Source organism: Diospyros lotus, unplaced genomic scaffold (genome assembly GCF_014633365.1).
Source record: "Diospyros lotus cultivar Yz01 unplaced genomic scaffold, ASM1463336v1 superscaf6, whole genome shotgun sequence".
NCBI lineage: Eukaryota > Viridiplantae > Streptophyta > Magnoliopsida > Ericales > Ebenaceae > Diospyros > Diospyros lotus.
The window spans coordinates 50786-71662 of record NW_026267109.1 but is presented as its reverse complement, the minus strand read 5'-3'; positions in this window follow the sequence as shown (position 1 = coordinate 71662).

The window sequence follows — 20877 nt, the reverse complement described above, 5'->3', positions numbered from 1 at the left end:
TTCATTTCCTCAAATTCTTCAGAGTTGGTAGCATGTTTGGAGCTTTTCAACTAGCCAAAATTCGACTACTTCCTTATTTTGAACTGCTTAGTAACTAAGGGTTAGTATTATAAATATTAACTTTCACGTCAAATACTGGTTTAATTTATGACTATATTTTATGCACTCTAAGCTATTATTTTGGGAAATAACTGGGTGTTGGTATTGACATTTGCATGAATGTTTCTTGTAATGCTTTGGGATGCATGTTTTATGAATTGACAATTTTAGAATATTGTTCATGTCCTCTCCAAATTCTTTTAGGTGAATAGTCAGATGTTGATATCATAAATGTTAATATTCGCATAAAAAGTATTCAAATGCTTATGGAGATTTGATAAATGAAGATTGAGAGTTCATATTTTCTAATTAAGTGCAGCCCTTTTGAGGGTGACATTTGACATCTGTATAAAGTTGTGTATAGTCTTTTTTTTGTTTTTTAGCTCAAAAGTATATTCCCTTATTTGTTAGTCTAGTTTCTTTTTTGTTTTAGTTTTTGTTGTAAAACTCGAGATATGCCCTCAACCTAACATTATAAATGATTTGGAGTTTTGTTTCAATGAAATCATATTTAGGTAGCCTTTGTTAAAATGAGTAAAATAAGGAAGTATCAAAATAAGTTTGTCATGGTTTTCAGATCCCAAGATATGGAATGGTTAAGATAAAGTTGAGAAGCATTCCAAGATTTTTATCAAGTTGTTTGTTAAATTTTTTAAAATATACTGAAGGATACAAATGTCATTTTTTTCTTATCTATAAAAACCAAGATATGTTTATCTTGAGAGGGGGGAGATAAGGATATTTTAAAAGATCCAGATAAGAAATTATTAATGATTTTTTTAAAAATAGTTAGATAAGCTTAACAAACATATTGTAAATAATAGAAATCCGTAATGCATTTCATATTTTAACTTTTTCACCCCTTTAAAAAAATAATCTTACTATTTGTCCAATCTTAAAACCATAAATGATAGGATAAATAACCACCAAAACAATATATCGAAACACTACACCTACAGGTATCTTCAATGAAACTATCATTGTAAGTGTTCCATACGAAATACGACATGTACTGACGATGTGACATTAAATATAAGTTAATTTATGTCCAAATCCAAGAATATTTTTTAATGTTTGAATACCAAAGGACAAGTGGTAAGAAAGGGATGAGTAGGCTAATTTTTCGCTAACATATGCGATATATACTGTAACTCCCATATAATGCCGCAAGTGAAAATATAGAGTGCTCATGAATAACCTAAACTTTGACTCCACTATGGTTTATATATTTAAACTTGTTTGTTTAGCTAAATAAATAAATTTCAAGCTAAATAAATTATTTTTAAATTTGTCTAGATAATTAACGAGTTGCATTTGAGTTTAAGTTTAAAGGTACTTGAGCTTAAGTTGAATTTGAGCTAAATAAATTGTTATGTTACTTGACTTACAAAAATTTTAAATTGTTATGTTGTCAGATAACATAATAATTGCTCGACACAGATAAAATCAGATAAGAGCGTGGGTCCTCTTACCCACTTTATATGCCCATGTCGGGCAAACCCGACACTAACAAGAGAACAAAGCTAACTTGACTTATTTGAATTCATAAACAAATTTGTTTGTGACTTGTTTGTAAGCTCATTTACAGCATGTTTTGAATAATGTGTGTTTTTTATAATTTAAAATTATTTAATATATTATTTAAAATTTAAATATATATAAAAATAAGCTAATTTTAGTCTCTTTTTAGACAAACAATTAATGTTAAAATAAAAATCTATGTAATGTTATATATTTTAAAAATATTTTGTGTAATGTAAATTTAGCATTTGATATAACTTTTATAACAAAGCCAAACAATTAATTTCCGTCTTTTGACATGTTGATGTTTGTCCCCTTGGCCCTTGGAAGGAATCTTATCACATGAATGCCATTTAAACAAGAAAACAAAAGGGCATGATGGAGCTTAATAAGTTAAAAAAGTGCTTTTAAAATTGAAAATTGGTCCTTGTAGATGTTGCAAGCAAAGATAAAGCTTAGCCTAGGAGCCACTGTTGCCCTTAAAGCGAGAGCAACCTTTCGTTAAAATGTGCTTTTAAAATTGAGAATTGGTTGTTGCATTTAGTCGAACACTTAGAATGCAGACGAAGTTAACGATTAAATTTGTGGATATATAGTTCGGGGTCTTTTCCAAAGTGGTCCTCTAGTCTCGTGCAGTTGCTTGTCATGGTGATCTTAGCATATTTTGTCGTGCCAGCCTTGCTGTTTTATGTCCGTGGGAATCTTTATAATGTCCATAAACTAATTACATAGTGTCACATCATTAAGATTTCGTAATATATATATATTATATATAGATAGCCAACCAACTATTAATTTTAGCAGGATGCTATAAAATGAAGATGATGTATTATACTAACTTTTGTACGAAAATATCATTAGAATGATACATTATTTGTAGTTTTCCAATTATGAGTGTTTATTTGATGGATCTGTATTTTTCTTTTGTAAGCTATAAACAGTAGTAGTAATAGTTAGAGCTATCAACCCATGCATAATATATAGTCCATGCATGCATGGGGCATGCGCGCGCAAGGCCCCAGGCCAGGCGCCGGCCATAGACAAATTTATTATTGTAATTAGAATAATATTTCAACTATTAGATACACATAATGCTGGTGCTGGGTAGGGTAGACAGATGACAGATGAGAAGCACTTATATTGACTAGACTCCAAAATATATAGAACTAATCCTACTCTACTAGATGAGATGAGCAACACGTTTGAGTGATGTTGCATAAAAACCACTAATAATCAATCAGGTGAGGTTACCCTTACTTGCTCCAATTTATATAAATCAATTGGGCTTGTACAGATGATGCCCTGCTTCACAAAAGAAGAGGGTAGGTCAGAAAGGCCTACCCGAGAAGAACCTGGGCTTGTGCCTAATTGGGGGGTTTTCCATTTTCTTGGGAATAATTTTATTTAAAATTATTATAACTTTAAATATCACTCTATTTATAAAAATTAGTTTACACAAACTTTTGTTTTGAAAGTAACATTTCCTTTTTTTTTTTAGAGATTGTTTCACAACCTCAATCTTCCTTTTAGCAATTTTGCAATGAACGCCACCGGCCATCACCACCACGACCTTGTTCGTTTGCTATTGGCCATCACCATTAACTCCCTCATTTGACCATTTCACCACCATTAAGCTCCACCATTGCATTGTCCAACCATCATTGTTGCATCGCTTGCTCTCCTTTATAGTGGAGCCACCACTGCCATTGCCATTGTGGAAGGTCACCACGAGCCACCGAAAAGTCGTCGCTATTCTGGGCTCTCTACTGCCTTCATTCCAATTGTAAAATCTTCTTCTTTAGAGAAGTTTTATGTATATTACGCGTTTGAATGTACAATGACTATTTTATAAATGAGGAAGAGATAAAGCTATGGCTAAATAATAACAACCTTCCTAACTAATACCCTGATTTGGGGAAACTAATCTAGGCAATAAATCAAATATATATAGAAAAAAAAACAAGAGAGAATCAAGGAGTGATTATGTATTATCTTGATTCTTAACACTCCCTTTCAAGTTGAAATAGATGTTGATCATTCCTAACTTGCTGATAAGATTTGAAAATTGTGGCGCACTCAATGATTTAGTGAAGATGTATGCTGGTTGTTTTGATGTTGATATATAGCAAGTCTTGACTATCCTAGGTTGAAACCTTTTCTCGAACAAGGTGACAATCAATTTATATGTGTTTTGTTCATTCATGAAAAATCAAATTGGAAGTTATGTAGAGTGGCTTGATTATCACAGAATATATTAATTAGCTATGAATACTTTATTCCAAGATCATGTAAAATGTTTTGGAGCCAAGTAACCTCACAACAAACAGATGCTATGGAAAGTTATTATGCTTCTGCACTTGAGCGGGAGACGATAGCTTGCTTCTTAGTTTTTCAAGAAATTAGAGAACTCCCAATAAAAACACAATAGCTTGTGGTTGACTTTTGTGTGTCTCGACATTGATCCCAATCTGCATCACAAAGGTATTCAACTGTAATGAACTTGTGGATGAGAGAAAGATACATTACCCAAGTGTTTTCTTGATGTAGTATAGAACTCGTTGTGAAGCTTCTAGGTGTGGAACTCAAGATTTGTCCATAAATTGATTGAGAATGTGAACAAGATATATCAAGTTTGGCCTTGTGATAGTTAAGTAAATTAATCTTCCAACAAGTCTTATGTAAGAAGAGAATTTTCAATATGATTGCCCTCTTTCTTATTAAGAGATAAATTCTACTCCATTGGAGAATTAACGGACTTCACTGCCAAGTACCCCATGTCTTCTAATATTTCAAGTGTATATTTCCTTTGTGAAATAGCAATTCCTTGCTTGGATCAAGATATCTCTATGTCTAGAAAATATTTCAAGTTACCAAGATCCTTAAGCTTAAATTGTTGCATGAGATGAGCTTTAATTCCTTTAATTTCTTGGAGATTATTGCATACTAGAATGATATCATCCACATAGATAATGAGGGCAATAAAGGAAGTACCATGGTGTCGAACGAATAAGGAGTGATCTGATTTGGATTGTATGAAGTCTGCAAGGGTGAGGACTTTGGATAGTTTGATGAACCATGACGAGAAGCTTTCTTAAGCCCATACAAAGTTTTGTGAAGCTTGCATACACGTGTCTCCCCCTTTCATTCGAAATTATAAGGTAATGTCATGTAGACATCTTCCTCCAGATCGCCATGTAGGAAAGCATTATTGACATCCATTTGTCGAAGGTGCCAATTCATGGAAGATGCAATCGCAAGGAATAGGCAAACAGTAACAAGCTTGGTAACAGGGGCAAAAGTCTCATGATAATCGAAACCTTCAATCTGATTTTAACCTTTTGCGACCAAGCGTGCTTTATAGCACTCGACAGTGCCATCATAATTGAATTGGATCTTGTAGACCCATTTAAAACCCACAAGTTTCTTGTTGGGAAGCAAAGGTTGGAGAGACCAAGTGCCATTATCATGGAGAACACAAAGTTCTTCGTTCATGACAAAATGCCATTTAGGATCTTTGACGACTTGAATAAAGGAGGTAGGTTCTTTGATAGCAGAAATGGAACTAGTGAAACCACGATGGATGGGAGAAAGTCTATCATAAGTAAGAATATAAGACAAGGGGTGAGAAATACCTTTGACAACAGTCAACATCGAGTGAGACAACCATAGCGAGTGAGTATGTAACGACCCATTAGTAGGTCTAGATTATTTAGTCATTATTTTTTGTTTGCATGGTATATTGATATATTTTGTTATAACTCGATCAATGTGATAAAATGGAAACTCTCTATATGTTGAAAAGTCAAAGGCAATGAAAAGAGGAGATTATGTGTGTGTAGAAAAGTCAAGAAATGAGGATGTGTATGTGTGGAATAATCTAAGCCATAAGGGTTGAATAAGCAAAATCTAAAATGGTTGAAAAGTTAAGGATATGGGTGTGGAAAAATCAAAATGGAGTAAGGTATGTGAAAATATCTTTTAAATATTGAATTATGGTATTGGAGATTTAGATAAATGGGATTATGTGGAAAATTCAAATAAAGAGGAGATGATAAATCTTGTGGGAAATGTCTAAAGAGGGAAAAATTTAATTAGAAAAGTCAAATGCATAGGGGGATATGTTGGAATATAGGCTATAAGGAGAAGGACAAAATGGGAAAAAAAAAAGTGAAAGGGGTGGTTGAAAAGTGGCAGCAGAGCGCTCCTATCCCCATCCCTTCTTCCTTCTCCATTCTTCTTTCTTCTTCTCTTCTTCTTACCCGATTGTCTCTTCTTCTTCTTCCATCTTCCTCTTCTCTTCTTCTTTTGTTGATTTGGAGCTTCAATGGGTGTAGATTTTCAGTTTTTTGGCAAGTCTCTTCCTTAGATTTCATCTATCAAGACAAGTTCTCTTATCTTCTCCATTTATATGCAAGTTCCCTTCTCTCATTTCCATATTATGCAAGTTCTTCCTTTTTCACACATAAGAGGCAAGCTTCGTATCTCTTTATTTTTGGATGCAAGTTCTAATCCTTTCATTTCTAAACTCATGGATGTAAGAATCTAGAGGATGTTCCATAAGAAAATCTCTTTGTTTTGCAAAATAATGGTTTGCATGTGTCTATGTAGAGTGGTTTGTAAATATCTCTTGTTTCTTGTTTAATCTTGTTAAACTCCTTTAAAACTTCAAATAGGGTTTGTTTCACCCCATAATCCTTAAGAAATAATAATTTTATTGGTTAGAGTTTTGATTTAGGCAAGAATTTGGGTGTATATTGCTCTAATTGTGGTTTTTCATTCATTGTTCATGATCCAAGTCTCTGTCGGCTGACAGTTTGTCTTGGTCTATTGATAGTTTTTTCAAAAAAAAAAAAAAAAAGCCTCCATCAGTAGACTAATGCTTCCCCATCTGTCGGCAACTTGCACATGTTGTACTCTTTAGATCATAACATTTTGTGGTTATATCCGATTTGAGATTCTCTTTTTACGTTGTAAACTAGACTTCATAAGATTCATTTTGGTATATTATTTGGCTAAGTTTTGAGCCTGTAAGATCCCTGTGAAGTTCATGCTCAAATCTAGAAACTCTGTTTCCTCATAATCCGACTATGCCCCAATTTTTGGAATATAACTTTTTGTGGTGATATCCAAATTGAAATTCACTTTTTTTTAGGTAAACTAGACTTGAAACATGTCTTGATAATATTATTTAGATTATTTGGTCAAGTTTTGAGCCCGTAATAGCCCGGATAATCCTTGCTTAAATTCTAGAATTTTCCTATTTTGGGTAGTTTGTCTTGCTTTAGCTTTTGGGGAATAAATAACTTTCTTGAGGGCATGATTGGAGTATGATGAGAGCCATTGATGGGCTAAGTGATGATACTGTTAGAACTGAAATGATGAGGCACACACCAAGAGGGGGGTGAATTGGATATTTAAAAAAAAAAACTTGATAGAAACTTGAAATCCTTTTGATGGAAAATTTAATGCAAGTAAGGATTATTGAAATGCTTGAAATAATAAATGAAATAAAATCACAAGCAAGAGAAGAACATAAGAAATTATAGTGGTTCGCTTAACCCAAGCCTAATCCACTACCTTAGCTCCTCACTAAGGATTTTCAAAACAATCAACTATCAACCCCTTACTCAACCCAAGTAGGTCCTCTAGTTCTCGACTAGGAAATTTACAAACCTCCCAATCAAATAGGTCCTCTAGTTACACAAGCTAGGAAATACAAGAAATGTACAATTGGATAGAATCTAAGAGATGAATCTCTTAGTTAAAATGTCTCTCAAAATTAAACAAAGCTTAAATGAATGTATACAAATTTAGATCAAAGCCTTGAAGAGAGAAAAATAAAGCAGAGACGATTTTAAATACAAATGAGAATAACAGTAAGCTCAAATCATTTCATTCCCGTCCATTAGCCTTCTCTTGATCTCCTTGATATGTATATATATAAGCATCCCAAGAGTCTTGCCCAAAACTAGCCGTTTATGACCGTTGGAATTTGAAAAACTAGTTGTTAGAAGCTTTCTGTGAAAAGAGATAGTCGACAAAAGATAATGTATAGTTGACTATATTTTCAAGTAAAACTAAGACATAGTCGACAAACAAGAAAACATAGTCGACTATCTTTTAAAACAAATTACCCATAGTCGACAAACACATTCACATAGTCGACAAATACAAAAATATGAAGAAGATTTTGAAAATCATATACAAACATAGTTGATAGAAGAGAAACCATAGTTGACTATCCTTACATGATAGTCGACAGAATGAAAAATAGTCAACAAAAGCCATATATAGTCGACAGATTATACAAGCATAGTCAACTATCCTTAGGCATAGTTGACTATTGACAAGCATAGTTGTCAGCACTAAACCACATAGTCGACTATCCATAGACATAGTCAACAAAACACAAACACAAAGTCGACTATTCTTTTTATAAAAACTGAATCATTAAATGATAACATGAAAAAAGAATATTTAAATCATAAAATTCTTTAACATTGAACTCTCTTAACTTTATTTCATCATCAAAATACAATTATTTTTTATCATCAAAATTATATCAAAGGCAAAACATCAGATACTTCTAGTTGTAATTCCTTGAACGATTGGAAGTGTCTTATTGAGCATTCTTGATGCATTTTGTATTCACTTGCCAAGTAGGGCTTCTTTCTCCCTACATTTCTTTGTGGAATGATACTATACCCTAATGGGATATGTTCCAAATGGTTGGTATTGCGTTGGTTGTGTAATTTTGTTTATGGTTATGTTACATTGCATTATGTTGCTATATTAATTCGCATGATAATGTTGGGCCATGGGTTATATTCATTAGGGGGCATGCTTTATATGTGTTGAGAGCATGAGCATTGGCATGACACAGTTGGTCGTTGAGTGCTGACTTGTGTGATAAGTGAACATATACATGTAGAGCATTTGCATGTGTGAATTACTATGTGGACGTGACATTACCTAATGCTTGGCTTATAAGGGCCTTGCCATCACGTTAATGCTGCAAGAGCCATTGCATTCTTTATATGTTGAATTGCATAGAAACGTTGTGGATAAATGATGAGAAGGAAGCATGTCTTCTGTTGATATGTGATATGAGATCTTGATATACGAGCTAAGGACTCGACATGATGTGATTGTGAGTGCTTTGGCACGTGATAATGATAGAGGTGGATACGAGAGCCTTAGGCTTATGTTATTGATTTGGTAGCTTGTGCTTGGCTGCTGGCAAGTTTGTATACAGAATCTTGGGTGCCAATGTGTGCATCTTTTGTGGGCCCCAATGGACCATATATGTGCATCTATGCATTTATGATTATGGCTTGGTATTGTGTTATATGATCGCATGGCATGGTATGTGTGTGATATAACATATGATATGGCATGGATTGTATGTCGTTTATGTATATGGGAATGACGTGTGTTTTCAATGTACGGCATGATATGCATGATGTTTTGGGAAAGTCCACCCGTATCCATTTTCAGTTATTTCTATATGCTTGTTGAGTCTTATGGCTCATCTTGCTTTAACATTATTCTAGGTTAGGGGGAAAAAGAAAAGTTTGATGGTATTCCTAGTGGCGTTGATCCTTTTTGGGGCAGTTATGTGTACAAAGGCAATTCCGACTGAATAATTCTTTGGGGGTTTTGCTTTTCGAGTGTAAAGGAATGTCTATTATGTTTTTGTTTCATCTAAAGTGCACCTTTTATGTAATTTGGGGAATTAGACCCCTTTGGATGTAATAAATGAATTTGATATGTATCATGTTTTTGCTATCTATATATATATATATATATATAAAAGTTAAAGAGAATTTGAGAATGCTTTTATTTAAATTTTTAAGTCACGGCCTCCAAATTTTGGGGAGTGACATGTTGAGCCAACTTACTCTATTTAATTTTTAATTAAGTTTTGATCATTAACAAAAATGATATTTTGTACAAAATTATTTTTGATTAATTTATAAAATATTTAGGCATAGTATATGTATTACCAAAACTAATATTTTTCATTAAAATTATTTTTCAAGTAATTTTAATATGCATAAAAAATCTTAGATAAAAATATATTTTTTCAAAATATTACAATGAATAGTGAACAGTGATCGACAGTTATAAATAATAATTGGACCGTTGTCAATAGTAACTTTTTCAATAAAAAAAAAACTATAAATACCCTCAAACTCATTTTGAAGACACCCAAATCCTCAAATTCTATATCCAAAGCACTCGAAAGCTCTCAAACGCTCTCAAACAAAACATCCAAGCAATCCAAGGCTCACGAAACATTATTGCACATCCACCGAAGAGCCACAAAGTAAGATGAGAAAAAGATATCGTAAAGTTGAATCTGATCTTCTTCATTCAAATTGAGGTCATAGTTTATTTATTTAAATATTATTATCCTGTATATTTTATGCTTAATTGTTTATTTATTTATGTCCAAGTGTGAACAAATTATTAGTAAACATTTAAAATATCGTTGTGGATTGTATTAAGGGTGTTCGCGGTTCGGTCTAGCAGGTTTTGAGCCGGTTTAATGCGCCAAACCGCAAGCTTGATTTTCTACCAAATCAAATCGAGCGCACGATTTGATTTGGTGTGAAAATCCGAACCGAACAGCACTTCATTTTGTGGTTCGCTACAATTCGATTTTCGTGGTTTCAAAAATTTTGCTACCAGTCCGGTCCTAGAATTTTTACATACACTCCTAGAACTTTTACATACACTAATCTAATAGAGAAACCAAAACAAATACCCGATAAATATGTCAATAACAGGTTTGCAAAAAATCAAGCAGGAACGAACCACATGCAAGATAATTAAGCTGCATATATACAATTGTATATACTCACATATTGATGTGTGATTTATATACAATTAATTCGGGCAAATGTAGCCTAATCAGATATGCATATAGTGATGAAAAGAGTGTCGATCCCACGAGAACTAGATCACAATACTAAAATAATTTTAATTTAGCCTAAGTTTAATAATTAATTAATCAGATGAATAAAAATAAAAATAAATGAAAAATTGAATTCTTTATGAGAAAAATTAATTAATGAATGCACTAGGGTTTAGATTTCATTTAATTTGGGTTATGTAATTATCTATTCAATCCGATTCAAAATCAAAAATACCCTTACAGTATTTTATAATTATTTGCATGTGATAGTGGATTTCCCTCAATTAATTAATAAGCTTTCTCAAGTCATATTAATCCTTTATTAATTCAATTTCACTGTCAGATTTCTGAATAGATATCAACGAAATAAATAAGTATTAAGTTCTTTGGAAACCTCTAATCTCGGAAGGGGATTTGACTCACTAGCTTCCTTGATTCCCACGTATGAGCTAATCATCTTTCGATCTCATAGTCAAGCATGTGATTTATATTGCCTATGGATCTAATTTATAACAATCCTTTAGTCAGTCATGCATAAATCAATAAAAGGAGGCTAATCTTTTAAAGAATTAAGCACAACAATATAAAATTCTCATACAAATAATAATCGGATTTTGAATCAAACTAAACAAAGAATCACATAATCCCAAAATTAAAATCCATCCAAACCCTAGCTAAAATAATTTAGCTAGACATTATTAAAATAAAAATAAAAACAGAAATTAAAAGGAGAAGAATGTTCCTTGTACAAATCTGAAACAGATCTGGATCACAATTACAATGGGTCAAAATTATCGATGCTGCGTGCGTGAAGCGTCACTGCAATTTTCTGCTCTGTGTGGCTTAAAAATCTCCTTCAGTGTGCGTCGTCCCCCAGCCAATTCCCTTCACTGTGTGCCTCCAATCTCCTTCTTAATTCATCCACTATGCGCGTCTCCAGTGCTCGACCGCTTCAATTCCTTCCGATCCAGCCTCATCTTCACATATTATTATATATATATATATATGTATGAATTCTCTCATCAACTTTTCTTTTAATGCTTTAAAAGAAATTTCTTTTAATGCTCCATCCAAATGCCTTTTTGTGTTCCATAAGCACCCTCATCAACTTTTCTTCCTCAAGACCTATCAAAGAAGAAATAATCATAGGTAAGGTAGATGAATTCCCCAGATAAACATATTTAAATGAGAAGGAAGAGGTTTAAGTTCAAGAATAGAAGGCTTCTCAATTGATGGTCTGGCTTTCGAAGAAGAGGAAAAGGAATTAAACATCCAAAGGTAGCAATTTGTCTCTTTTGGATGGATTGAATTTTTGCTTTTCTCCCAAATAACCCACGGCCTCCTTGTGTTGTTCATCTAAAATTTGATCCTTCACATCAAGAGAGTTAGCAATGCAATTTTCTATGGGGTCATCTAACCTAAATGCGTGAAATTTCCAATCCACCAAATCATCAATGCAATCTATACTTAAGACTTCATTTTCATTTCCATTTGAATGTTTCATAGCCTTAAACACATCAAACACAACTTCTTCATCATTAATTCTAAGGCTAAGTTTTCCTTGTTGGACATCAATTAAAGCTCTTCCGATGGTGAGAAAATGTCTCCCTAAAATTAGGGGCATATCATGATCCTCTTCCATGTCTAGAACAATAAAGTCAATAGGAAAAATAAATTTATTTACTTTTACCAAAACATCCTCCACTACTCCCCTTAGATATTTGATACTTCTATCAGGCAACTGAAGAGAAACAGTGGTGGGTGTTGGTTCTTTTAATCCAAGTTTCCTGAAAATAGAAAAGGGCATCAAATTAATACTTGCACCGAGGTCACATAAAGCCTTATCAAAATTAATTCCACCAATAGTGCAAGGAATAGAAAAGCTCCCTAGATCCTTAAGTTTTGGAGGCAATTTATTTTGTAGAATTGCAAAGCATTCTTCATTAAGTTTCACCATCTCAAATTCCTTCAACTTTCTTTTATTTGCAATTATGTCTTTCAAAACTTTGTCATAATTGAGAATTAGAGAAATAGCATAAAGCAAAGGGATGTTAATATGAAACTTTTTAAACCTCTTTAAAAATTCAATAGATTGTTGAACCAAATTAGCCACAAGAAATATTTTTGAAAAAGGAAGAGGGGTTTCAAAAGATTTTAAATTAAGAGTAGAAGAACTCCCATTTTTCTCCATTGATGACCCACTATCTTCTTCTTTGGTTTCAAGATCTTGGTTTTCTTCCTCTTTTGTATGCTCTTCATCATTTTCTTCTTTTCCAAATTCTTTTTCACTTTGTAGAGTGACAGCATGTACTGGATCCCTTGGGGTCTCAATATTACTAGGTAATTCCCTTTGTGGCTTTTCCAAAATTGTTTGAGTAAGTTATCCGATTTGATTTTTCATACTTTGAATTCTTGCCTCTGTACTGTTCATAATTTTTTTCATCATATCCTCCAAATTTGACTTTTCTTCTTGTGAATTTTGATGTTGAAAACATAAAGGCCCTGGTTGTTGATTATTACTCCAAAAATAAATAGGATGGCTCCACAATCCAGGATTTTAAGTGTCAGAGTAAGGATTGAAATTGGACTTGTTGCCACCATAAGAAATAAAATCAACTTGTTCAAATGAAGAATAAAAATGATTTCCTACTTGACAATCTATACTAGTGTGTCCCCTTTACCCACAAAGCTCACAATAAATAAAACAAGAAGAAGAAACACTCATTTAAATCCCCCAATTATCCAAATTCTTATTTAATGTAGCAATTTGAACAGATAAGGCAGTGATATGATCAAAATTATAAATGTCAGCTCCCTTCGTATTTGCTCTCTCATTGCCCCATTGATAATTGTTGGCTGCCATCTCTTGAAAAAATTAAGAATTTAAAATTAAAAATAAAAAATTTTCTAAAAGCTAAACAAAAATAAAAATAAAACTAATAATCATAAATAAAAAATTTAAATCCTAAAAATCGAACCTATCAAGAAAAATAAAAGAAGGAAGTAAAAATTAAAAATTTCCTAAAGGATGAAGAAAAAAATAAAATAAAATAAAATAATAATAAAATAAAATTAAAATATTTACATCCTAAAGTAAAATACATAGATGTTCAACCTAAGGCTAACTTATGTAGTTTTGATATGCAATAAATTAGTCCCCGACAACAGTACCAAAAACTTGATGTGTGATTTATACACAATTAATTCGGACAAATGTACCCTAGTCAAATATGCATATAATAATGAAAAGAGTGTCGATCCCACGAGAACTAGATCACAATACCAAAATAATTTTAATTTAGCCTAAGTTGAATTAATTAATTAATCGGATGAATAAAAATAAAAATAAATGAAAAATTGAATTCTTTGTGAGAAAAATTAATTAATGAATGCACTAGGGTTTAGATTTCATTTAATCTGGGTTATGTAATTATCTATTCAATCCGATTCAAAACCAAAAATATCCTTACAGTATTTTATAATTATTTGCATGTGATGGTGGATTTCCCTCAATTAATTAATAAGTTTTCTCAAGTCATATTAATCATTTATTAATTCAATTTCACTATCAGATTTCTGATAAGATATCAACGAAATAAATAAGCAATAAGTTCTTTGGAAACCTCTAATCTCGGAAAAGGATTTGACTCACTAAGCTTCCTTGATTCCCACACATGAGCTAATCATCTTTTGATCTCATAGTCAAGCATGTGATTTATATTGCCTATGAATCTAATTTATAACAATCCTTTAGTTAGTCATGCATAAATCATTAAAAGGGGGCCAATCTTTTAAAGCATTAAGCACAACAATATAAAATCCTAATGCAAATAATAATCGGATTTTGAATCAAACTAAACAAAGAATCACATAATGCCAAAATTAAAATCCATCCAAACCCTAACTAAAATAATTTAGCTAGACATTATTAAAAGAAAATTAAAAGCAGAAATTAAAAGGAAAAGAATGCTCCTTGTCCAAATCTAAAATAGATATGGATCGCAATTGCACTGGGTCGGAATTGTCGCTACTGCGTGCATGAAGCGTCGCTGCAATTTTCTGTTCTGTGTGGCTTAAAAATCTCCTTTAGTGTGCGTCGTGCCCCAACCAATTCCTTCACTATGCGTGTAACACCCAGTAATCCTAGTGTTATGAAAATGAGAAAGGAAGTAAGAAAACTTCCAAAAATGCCCTTGAGAAAGTGATAGATTCTTGCGAATATTAGTGCCTTATGAGAGGGGCATTTTGATAATTTGGATAGTGAAGTCCAATAAAAGGGTATTTTGGTGAATTGAAAATAATTCCTATGTGAAAATTATGTGTGTAAGTGAATTAAATCCCAATTTTGTATTTAGGTGGAGATATATGGGATTAATAAATTTACAAAGGGTATTTTGGGACTTTTGAAATTTATTCCATAGAAGAATTTAATTATGGAAAATAGGAAAAATGGAGAATATGAAATTATTGGAGAAAATAATTATGTTTTCTCTAAATTGGTGAATAAATGTGGTAATGCCACATGGATGGATGAGATGAGAACTTGTGAGCCAAGTATAGGTTTAAAAGGTGACACATGGCAAAGTCTTGTTCAAGTATAAATGGGCGATTTAATTAAATACAAAAATAAATAATTTTGGTCTTTCAAGCATTTAATGAGAAACATGATGGTGTTGGATTAAAAGAAAATCCAAGAAGAAAAGTAAATAGTCACCATTAATGCTTGAAATTATGGTAAATTAAATAAATCTAAAGGAAAATGGGAAAATGGTCTCCCATTAATGCTTTGAAAATATGAGATTTATTTAAAGGAGAAATAAATTATTTGTGTCATTCATTCTTGATGTGTGAAAATTGTCTCCATTTAGTAAATGTTGAGAAATTAATAAATCCAATGGTTGGGATTAATCTTTTAGTGGGATTGTGATCCAATGGTGGTGGATGGAAGCTTGTGGTTGGCATGGATTGCCAACTCCTTAAGAGTGTGTTTTCTATTAAGGGTGAAGATTAAATCTTTCAAAATGAATGGATGAGATTAAAGCCTCCAAAGCACATGGATTGTGCTTGTTATGGAAGGCTAGGATTTCCTCTTCAAAAGAGAAAAGAATGGAGGGTGGAGATGAAGTCTTGCATTTAAAATATCAAGACTAGGAAATTAATCCAAAAAGAAAAGAAAGGAAATAGGAGAAGTATATAAGGGGAAAGAGAGCAATTGTCTCAAATTTTTCCATTTCAAAGAAAGAAAGTAAGAGAAAGGGAGAAGCTTTCTAATGAGAGGGAAAGAGAAGAAATGGGAAGAGAAGGAAGAAAGAAAACGAAGAGTGCTAAGGTAAGGGTTCTTCCTTAATCTAGTAATCTTTTATTTCTCTTAAATGGTAGCTAAGTCTCCTTAAAAATTTTTCTTTAAGGGTCTCTTGAGGAGAAGAGATGGTATTGAAGATAGGAGGTTCTTGAAACATTAAATAATGAAAAGAGGTAAGGGATGGCCCCATGGGAGGGTGGCCTTACAATGTGTAATAAGTATGGTTCATAAATATATATGCTGCATTTGGCATGTTCTATTGTGTTCATGAGACTTATGGCCATAGGGTAGTTTGGGAACATGGTTGAAATTGTGGGTTGATGCCTCTAACCTTGGTGGGTTGTGAAGGCAAAGAGACCTAGCCACACTTGCATGCATTTAGCATCATATAATCTTGTTATGTTCATATTTATTTTCCATTGCACCCATATTGAGCTTAATAGCTCATGAGGTTTTACCCTCACATATAGGTTGACAAGGCATGAGAAATTCAAGGCAATGGTGGAATGGCATGGGAAAGCTTGGGAATGAAGATCCAAGAGCTTATTATGGCTTATGAAAACCTATGTGTTGTGTTTATTTATGTAATGTAATTTATTTTGTTAGTTTTGAAATGTATGTTGTATTTAGAAAATGAGATATTGGCTTATGGCATATTGAAGCCTTGTGGTGAAAGTCTCATTTTTTTTTTTTTTTTTTTTGTTGTGGGAAGCACCAAAGAAGTAAAATAATATGAATTTTTATTTTGTAACGAGGCTTTTGAAATGAGAAAAGTGGAGGTTTTGATGCAAATTAGAGGTGTGCAATTTTCTGGAAAAATGTGCGTTTAAAGGCCCAAAAGAAAAAAAAAAAGAAAGGAAGTTTTTGGAAGCAGCAGGTGCAGGCGTGTGCAAGGGCGCGCACGCGCAGGTATGCAGCCCCGCGCAGCCCATGCAGCGGCGCACCGCGGGGCCCCGAGCGGGCGGGGCGCGCCAGTAGGCCCCACCGACCAATTTTTTAAAAAAAATTGAAATTATTGGGGATTTTTGGGCAATTCTTAATTGATTTTGGGTCCCGGGAGAATTTTCAAATTAATGGGATTTTTCGGGCATTTTGGAGAATAATGCCGAAATTTTGGAAAATTGAAAGTTATGAGTTTTTCCTCCAAAATTGGTAATCAATCAATGGATTGATTTAAATGATGACTTTTATGGAGCCCGGTAAAATTCTTGGATGGAAAAAGAATTAAATATAAATAAAAAAATGGCGATTGGGCATCTTCATGAGTTTTCTTTTCAACCAAATGTGATGTGATTGAAACTCAATTCTGCTAGTGAATCCTGGGGTTGATGGAAGGGAATGACGAACCTAGTTCCCACCTAGGGCGTTTCGTCTTGAAACATGGTCCACCCTTCACCAAAGACCGAGTATGTGGATAATTCGGATAATTGTTCACGAGTGACACCCGCAAGTGAGAATGGGGCGTCACAATGCGCCTCCAATCTCCTTCTTAATTCATCCACTATGTGACTGTGCGCATCTCCAGTGCTCGGCCACGTCAATTCCTTCCCATCCAGCCTCATCTTCACATATTATTATATATGTATGTATGAGATGGGCTGCCCTAGCCAAGTCCAATTCACGCCACTACCATGGACTTATTTAATAATATATATATATATATAAATATGCACATAGCATTCACGCCATTTATTTAGTATAGTATATAATAGATATATATAAATATTATAATTTAATATATATTTTATTTTTAATAAATATTTAATTAATTAAAATATATAAATAAAATACTATAATATATATTTAATTATTAATAAATAAATATATTTTTAATTATATTATAATATTAATTTAATATAATATTAACTTTATTAATTATTTTATAATATTTTCTTTTTTCTTTCTTTTTATGTCCAAATCTTCGAAATAATATCCTTTGTTGGGAACCTACAAAGAGAGATTAAAATAATGTAAAATTCATATAAACATACATTATGCAGGAAAAATAGCATAAGGTTAAGACAAAAGTTAGGTAAAAATATGAAAACAATTAAGCCCTATCACATATCCAGCACATTGTACAAAAAAAAAAAGGAAAGAACAACATTAGCATCCAAACAATTTAAGCAAGAGAACGAAGAGTAAAAATTCCCAACAAACAAGCACAAATTTTGGAAACAAACAGAAATCCACAATTTAGTATGCAACAGTGTAGCCATAGTGACAGATCCCGAAAAAAAAACAGAAAAGGAAGCAAACATTAATATACCCTTAAATGAGCAAGTTGAGATGAAACAAGTTTAGTGGAAGTTAAAAGACAACTACGACAAGTAAACATACCTCAATTTTGTCCATTGATCGAAGAATATCTTGTTCATCATACAACATATCTTCAACTGAAACTTTGCTCACTTTGACATAATCAGATAACAGCAACTTATAGATGGCCTTTGTTGCATGAGTCATGAAAACTCGCCCCTTGAACGTGGTCTATAAAAAGAATCGCAGAATTAGCATCTAAAAGGAAACTATGAGAGCTAATTGAGCTACTGTTACTCAAGAAAGCAACAAACCTTCTCCAAGAAATATGGAAGGTGAAAGCTGACAACAAATAGCATTAGTATGCACTTAATCAGTGACAAAATAATGTCAAAAGTCAAAAAGAAATAATGATGCATTTAAGGTGAAAAAAATATAATGGGAAACATATTCCTTGATAGTATAAAATTGAAGATGGGGAATACATACAAGACTTTTAAGGAAACATGCTCAAACATTCTAGGAGTAAGAAATGCTTGAAAATATTATAAAACAAAGAAGAATGGATTATTAAGGTTCAAAGTAAAATAAGGAAAATTCTTAAGGTTTGAAGTAAAATAAGTTACAATCCAATCGTCATACGAACTTAAAAGTTCAAAGTTTACAACAAGCATGCTCCAAAGTCTTCAACTTCATCACTAACCAAGGCTGAGAAAATTTTGTATCATAACGGACTTATCTACAATATTAAGGAGAACAATAAAATTAGAAAATTAAAATGTTAAAGTTAATACAAATAAAATAATAAACATGTTTGATGAGTGGATAAAAAATTACCAGATTCAACTGATTCATAAGTAGCATGCTCTTCTAATACTGCGCTCATATCCAATGGTAAAGATGTAGCTCTCAACCAATTCTGGCAACGAATCAATGCTTCTAGCATAAATGGACTCAACGAACTTCGAAAGCAATCAAGCACCCTACCTCTAGTGCTAAAAGCGGACTCAAAAGCTACTGTTGACACTTGAATGACAAGAACATCTCTAGCAATTAGTGATACGACATGGTACTTTATCGAAGATACCTTCCACCATGCTAATATATCAAAAGTCTTGTTTCTTATATCCTCATTTGGCTCAGCTAGGTACCTTTCAAGCTCATTTTTCATTTCAATAGCATTATCTAGAAAACATTCTTTCTCAAAGCCAGATTTAAACATGTTAACAGTATCATCCTCATCAGGATCCACAACTAGAAGACTTGGTCTAGAAGTTGTCCCACCTTGTTCATCTGATTGATTTGCTACATAAAAATTCATCAACTTCCCTAGAGCGCTTTTGATAGAATCCATAATGTTTTGAACTTCATCTTCAGAATAGAGTTTGTGCAAACAAAATGCCACATATTTCATTTTGTACCTAGGATTAAGTACAACCGCCACATAAAGAAGCATATTTTAGTTTTCAATGTTACCCCAATACGTATCAAATTTTCTCTTCATGCTAGAAGCCATATCTTTCAAGATTGATTCGTAACATGAACTCCATTTGCTTAGTCTCCCAAGCACATTACAAATTTCATGGAAATAATTATTTCTAGTAACATTCAAGGAAGCACTAAACGTGAGGATAGCATTATAAAAAGTCTTCAAAAACTTACAAAATGTTGCACAATTTTCCCAATCTGTAGAATTTGGTGGCCCAATATGCTTTTTTTCCATTTCTATCCTCTTTACAAAAATATTGAGAATAAAGCAAATCTTCTTCTTCCAACAAGTTAAAAGAATAACATATTTTAGTGCATAATCCAACATTAAATAGGTGGAGTTCCACCTTGTTGGCACATCCAAGCACACAAGAACCTTTTCTTCTTTACATGTATTCTTCACACAAGTTTTGAATCTTTCCAATCTTGAAGGAGAAGCTCTAACATACCTAACTGCACTATGTACAACCATAATAGAGTAATCCAATTCCTTTAAGCCACCACCCACTATCAAATTCAAAATATGAGCAAAACATCTCACATGTAAAAATTCTCTATCACAAACAACACTCTTCCAAATCTGTAATCTTTTTCTCATGTGCCCAATAGCCCCATTGTTAGAAGCAGCATTGTCATTTGTGATTGTAAAAACCTTCTCAATCCCTCATTCTTTCAAACATGCCTCAATTGTTTTACCAATTGTCTCTCCCTTATGATTTAAAATTTGACAAAAGTTCAATATTCTTTTTTACATTTTCCATTCAGAATCTATAAAATGAGCTATAAGCACCATATAATTAACATTTTGAATGGATGTCCATGTATTAGTGGTAAGAGAGACTCTTTGTGAATTCTTAACAAAAAATGATTTCAATTTTTTCTTTTCTTCATTGTAAAGACTAATTATATCCCTAGCAATTGTAATGCGTGAAGGAGGATCAAACTTAAGGCAAGCAGTACTACAAAATAATCTAAACCCTTCCTGCTCCACAAACCGAAATGACAATTCATCAATAACAATCATTTTGGGGCATGCCATCCTACAAGCCACCTGACTAAATCCCGTAGCTAGAAAATTACTACCTGATCCACTTCTATCATCACTGTCACTTTTCTTTAGATAATGTAAAATCTTTTTCTTCTTATCCTCTAATTTGTAAGGATTCTTCTTACACTGATTGTTTATATGGTTCCAAAGAGTACTTGTCCCTTTTCTTCTAGTATCACTTGCATAATCTTTGTCACAATAGTTGCATACAGCTCTAGACTCAGAATAGTCATTCTCATT